Here is a 6,025-nt window from a genome sequence, read left to right on the forward strand (position 1 = left end):
GGGAGGGAGAGGGAGAAATTAATAACATCATTTGTGGAAACTTCTTTTTTGCTCACTAAAACTTTGCTATTTTTATTGGGATCTCTCCCTTTTTTCTGGGGTATGTTTTGGGGATCCTGTTCAACCACCCACACCCCTTCCAAAATCATACGTTTTCAGATTTATCACAGGAGCAAGTGCAGTTCCCAACCATTCAATCTTTTTGAAAAAACACACATGGGGAAAAACTTTTGGGGATAGGCTTTCCTTTCCAAGTCTGCTACCTCCGAGTAGATTTGAGGCAATATCTTATAAGATAGACACAGTTTGGGGGATATAAACTGTCCCTTCCAATACTTCTGTTCCCAAAGACAGCAGAGGCACTGTTCTGAGAAGATAAATACCAGTTTGGTGATTTAGACTTTCCTTTCCAATCCTGCTACTTCTGAGGAGACAGGAGGCATTAATCTGCATCCCTCACTTTCTTGTACTCCTTTCCTTCCTCCCAGTTGTGTTGCTCTCCATCACAGAAGTCTGAAACAAAAGTTGAAAAGGTAGCTGTAGTGCAATTTCGAAAGCAAAGATTACTATGAAAGAGAAATGGTGATATTTTGAAATTTTGGTAAATCTTGCTTAATGCCAGCTCATGAAGCAAGATTTTGGGAGATAAATGTCATAAATGTCAATGCTTGGTAGGAGACCACCCATAGGAATGCCCCTTACTCCATGTCACTGAAGCTGTTTAACACAGGCTCTGTTATAGATCATTAAATTAGAAATGGGGGAGGGGGCAGCATGGGACAATGTCTGGGGACTCTACATGGAATACAGAGAGGATATGAGATCTTGTAAGTCCCCCTTACTTCCAGTCTCTACGCCATTGCAAAGTGGAATTTCTGAATATTCAGAGCTGCACTAGAGCCATGTTGAACTGATGCAAATTGTGAATCAGAATGAAAATGGAAGAGCTATATTTTATGGAGGCAGAAAATGTCCATAGAATTATTGAGATTCTATGACAAGGAGGTGTTATTTATTTTTATGACTCATCACATTTTGAGACTAATGATTAGAGAATTATCTTCCCAACCCTGTTATTTGCATGTGTATGAGTGTATGTGTGTATATATGTCTGTCTCTGTGCGTGAAGTTTGAAAAGCTAAAAGATACTCTATACATCTTTATTGTATTAATATTTGTCTCAAAATGAGTTTAATGGGGCTTGCTCTTAGGTAGGTCTTCATATGATTCATGCTGAACTGTAACCTGTGAAGAGATCACTGTATCTAATGAAATCTTCCCATCTTCCCTACTTGGGCAAAGTCATGGAAAGCGTGGTGGCCTCACAACTCCAGGTATTCTTGAGAGACACGGATTATCTAGATCCGGCACAGTCTGGTTTCAGACCGGGACATGGTACCGAGACGGTCTTGGTCGCCTTAGTGGATGATCTGCGCCGGGAGCTAGACGGGGGAGTGTGTCCCTGTTGGTGCTCCTGGACCTCTCAGCGGCCTTCGATACCGTCAACCACGGTATCCTTCTGGGGCGCCTTGCAGAGATGGGTCTCGGGGGCACTGCTTTGCAGTGGCTCCGGTCATTTCTGGAGGGCCGTACCCAGAAGGTGTTATTGGGGGACTCCTGTTCAACATCACAGCCTTTGACCTGTGGGGTTCCTCAGGGCTCCATCCTGTCCCCCATGCTGTTTAACATCTACATGAAGCCGCTGGGTGAGATCATCCGGAGTTTCGGGGTGCGGTGTCATCTGTACGCAGATGATGTCCAACTCTGTCACTCCTTCCCACCTGCTACTAAGGAGGCCGTCGAAGTCCTGAACCGGTGCCTGGCCGCTGTAATGGTCTGGATGAGGGCGAACAAACTGAAATTAAATCCAGACAAGACAGAGGTACTCCTGGTCAGTCGCAAGGCCGAACAGGGTATAGGGTTACAGCCTGTGCTGGACGGGGTCGCACTCCCCTTGAAGGCTCAGGTTCGCAGCTTGGGTGTGACCCTGGACTCGTCGCTGAGCCTGGATCCCCAGGTTTCAGCGGTGACCAGGGGAGCATTTGCACAGCTCAGGCTCGTGCGCCAGCTGCGCCCGTATCTTGGGAAGTCTGACTTGGCCACGGTGGTACACGCTTTGGTCACATCCCGCCTCGACTACTGCAACGCTCTCTACGTGGGGCTGCCCTTGAAAATGGCCCGGAAGCTCCAGCTAGTCCAGCGCGCGGCAGCCATGTTGTTAACAGGAGCAGGGCGTAGGGAGCACACAACGCCCCTGCTGTCCCAGCTCCACTGGCTGCCGATTTGCTACCGGGCCCAATTTAAGGTGCTGGTACTATCCTACAAAGCCCTAAACGGTTCCGGCCCAAAATACCTTGCAGACCGCATCTTGGCCTACGAGCCCACGAGGACCTTGAGATCATCCGGGGAGGCCCTTCTCTCGATCCCGTCTGCCTCACAGGCACGCCTGGCGGGGACGAGAGAGCGGGCCTTCTCGGTGGTGGCCCCCCGGCTGTGGAACGCCCTCCCTGCTGAAGTTAGACAGGCGCCCTCCCTTATGGCCTTTCGTAAGAGCCTGAAAACATGGCTCTTCGAGTTGGCCTTTAACTGAGTGCTATATCTTGGCAATGATGACCGGAATGGACCACGACTATGAGACTGACTATGACCCATGATATGACGAAGCGGATTTTTAGTATAAGTATATGTCAAGTAGTAGTAGCATGTTATGTATTGTTCTGATTACTGTAAATTGTCTTTTCTATGTTGTTGTTCACCGCCACGAGTCGCCCCCTGGGCTGAGAGTGGCGGTAAACAAGTGCAAGTAATAAATAAATAAACAAGTGCAAGTAATAATGAAATGGACTGAAGTTCATCAAAGCAAATGTGAGAAGTATCTTCAGGGTCCCTTTATATCTTCTTCTGCTGAAACGGAGTAACAGGGCTATAACTGACAAAACCTTTAGTGTTTTTGTTCCTTTTGTTCCATCTAGGTCATCTAAATGCGTTCTCAAAATACAGAAAATTAGGCTATTATACCATCAAAAGTTGCTTTTATGAGCCATTCATTTCAACGAAATCATTAACTTTCATGCTGAAACCGAATTAAATACAGTTGGTTCTCCACTTTTGCAACTTTTGACTTTTGTGGCTTTGATTATTCACAGATCTGAATAAAATATTCTCTCTAGGAATCTCTAGATCCTTTAGTGCAACTCTACAGTCAATTGCTTCAGGAAAGCTATTTTTTAACCTGAGAGAAAAAATATCACCAGTAATTTCTAGGTCCTTCAGTATGGCTCTGGGAAGTTGACAAAAGAATCACTTTTTTTCACTTTCATGGGGGTCCTGGGCCCCTAACCCCAGTTAATGTGGAGGGCTGACTATCAGATTTGACTTTGCATTTACTTTCAGCAATAATATAAAGATTGTTTTTTTTAAAAAAATTAAATTAAAAATAGCTTTATAAAAGTTGTATCAATTTTTGTATCAAACAAAAATTTAAAATATTTCTTAATTAGCAAGATTTGGCTTGTTTAGATGAATTTATTTACATTAGAAGATTAGAAACATTTATCACACATCTTTGGGACACTTCCTTTTTTTGGCATTAGAACAAAATCTTGGCTCATTTCCATATACAAGCCTTTTATACAAGATTGTGCATTCCCTCTTTCTCTTTCTCTAGAGTTTAAGTCATTAGTTAATCATAATGAATTTCAGATCTACCTGTCATCTTCTGTATGAGAAAGGTGAGTTCACTTCATATCACAACACAAAGCACCAGGATGTGTCATCAGACAAGGTGGAATTCCCCCTCCTCCCAAGATATTTTGGTCACATCAGAAGTGGGGGAGTACTAGAAATCAAATGTCAGAGAAATAAGTGGGGAAACACACTGGAGGCTCTTGGAGAGGAATATGGTTATTGGTATTGGGTTTACCCCTTGGTTAAACACTAAGAAGATTTTGAGTGGGCTGGAAATCATATGTGGTCACAGAAGGACTTTAAAAATAACTAGACAACTGTTATGTGGGCTGACTGTTGATGTGGGAGAAATGTGGTGTGTCTGAGTTTGACTATGAACTTTCCCTTAACTTCTAACATTGAGCCAATAAGACTTAATGGTAAAAGGACCAACAAGTCCCACTTTGGCTGGTTTGATATTTTATATACCATTTAGGACAAAGTGGTTTCATTTCTTAGGAGTTGGCCCAACTGACTGGAGTTTTGCGGGGAAAGTCCAGTTGAGGATCCTTTTGTTCCAATGCTTTTTTTTGTTGTTCCAACGGTGACATTTTACCCCCAGAGCAGGAGATTTATTTTTTATTTTTGGAAACCTCAGGAGCTTCCAAAGACCTAGGGGTAAATTCCATGTCTGGTTTCCTTGCCTAACCTCTTCTTGTAGTCCTTGGTGGTTCCTGCTCATGACAACATTAAGTGTGCCTTTCCCTTTATTGTTGTTAACTGCCATCAATTTGACTTTGACTTATGGAGACCCCATGAATAAGAGACGTTCAAATCACCCTGTAGCTGATAGGGTGACTTAAAAGTCTCTTATTCATGGGGTCTCCATAAGTCAAAGCCAAATTGACAGCAGTCTGCAGGGCCATAGCGGCTTTGATTTCGTCTATCTGTATTTTGGTCTTCCCTTTTCCTAATGCTTTCTACCTTACTAAGTTTTATTGTCCTTTCTAGTGATTCAATGCTTCTCATGAAATGGCCAGACTACGACAGTCCATTGTTACATTTTCCATATTTGTTGACAGATTTTTAGATGGAACTGGAGAACATTCCATCTCTGCAAACTGAGGGTGCATCCAGACATTGGGAAGACCCACACCCACCCAAAAAACCGGGGTTTCTGGTCGGGTGTCCCCTGCCATCCCAGTAACTTCTAGGATGGCATGGGGCCACCCAACAACCCCTCCCCTCACAAAAGCCCTTTAAAGAAGTAAAACCTTTCGGGCTGCCATGACACTCCTCTGGCAGACCTCCTAGTGTGTAGAAATGATGTGCCAGGAGGAAGGGGAAAAGCAATTAAGCAATTTTCCTCCTTGCCCCCCCCCCTCCCCCGGCCTCCTGGCATTCCATTTGTATGTGCCAGGAAGCCTGTTAGAGGAGCGTCATGGTGGCTCTGTAAGTTTTTACTTCTTTTAAGGGTTATTTGTGGTGGTGGAAGGATTGGGGCAGGGGCTGCGTGCTGGAGCCTGAAGAACTGAGAGGGCTATGGGGACTGACCTCTGGGAATACCTGAGAGTCAGTCCTCACAGGCCCAGGTCTAATGGGATATCTAATTAATTTGGAACGAATCAGGTTTGCCTACTTTGTCCTGAATTAATTCTGTTTTACCAGAGGTGTCATTCGGGGCCTGTTTGGAATGTCATTTTGGGCCTGATGGGAAGGGCCCTGAAGCAATTCTGTTGGTTGTGAACCACTTTATTTCTATGGTATGATCTTTCTCAAAGGAAGAGCAGAACGGTACAGATAGAGGGATTCCTGTGTGAATAACAATGATGATTTATTTTCCCTACCTTTGGGAGCCTACAAGTGGTGGAACTTGAAACTATTGCAGGCTGAATTCTGATCATCTTTAGGCTAAAAGCCTAGCCTCCTCCTGGCATCTTCTTTATCAGAGGTAGACAACTGAAAAACAAAGAAAAGATCTTTCTCAGCAGTGTTGTGCCAATTATGGAATGCCCATCCTAGAAAGTCTCACCTGCTACTAATTCAGGAATCATTTTGGCAATTCCTCTCATTCCTGTATTTACCCACACACTGTGGTTCTTGTCATTTTAATTGTTTTAAGGAACAATTATTCATTGCTCTGTTACTATGATGCAATTGGTTGTACATGGTCTTGATATTTTCAATCAGAAGAAAGCAAGTCTGTAAGTCTCTCTCTCTCTCTCTGCAATAAATAGATAACATAAATATCCAGAAAGGAGGAAAAATAGAAAGGGGGAAATGTGACAGTATCTTTAGAACTAGTTGTTTTTTTTATTTTCTCATGCGCTTTCATGGATATAAGCCCCATTGAAACTCA

The sequence above is a fragment of the Anolis sagrei genome, chromosome 1, assembly GCF_037176765.1.
Source record: "Anolis sagrei isolate rAnoSag1 chromosome 1, rAnoSag1.mat, whole genome shotgun sequence".
In the NCBI taxonomy this organism is placed as follows: domain Eukaryota; kingdom Metazoa; phylum Chordata; class Lepidosauria; order Squamata; family Dactyloidae; genus Anolis; species Anolis sagrei.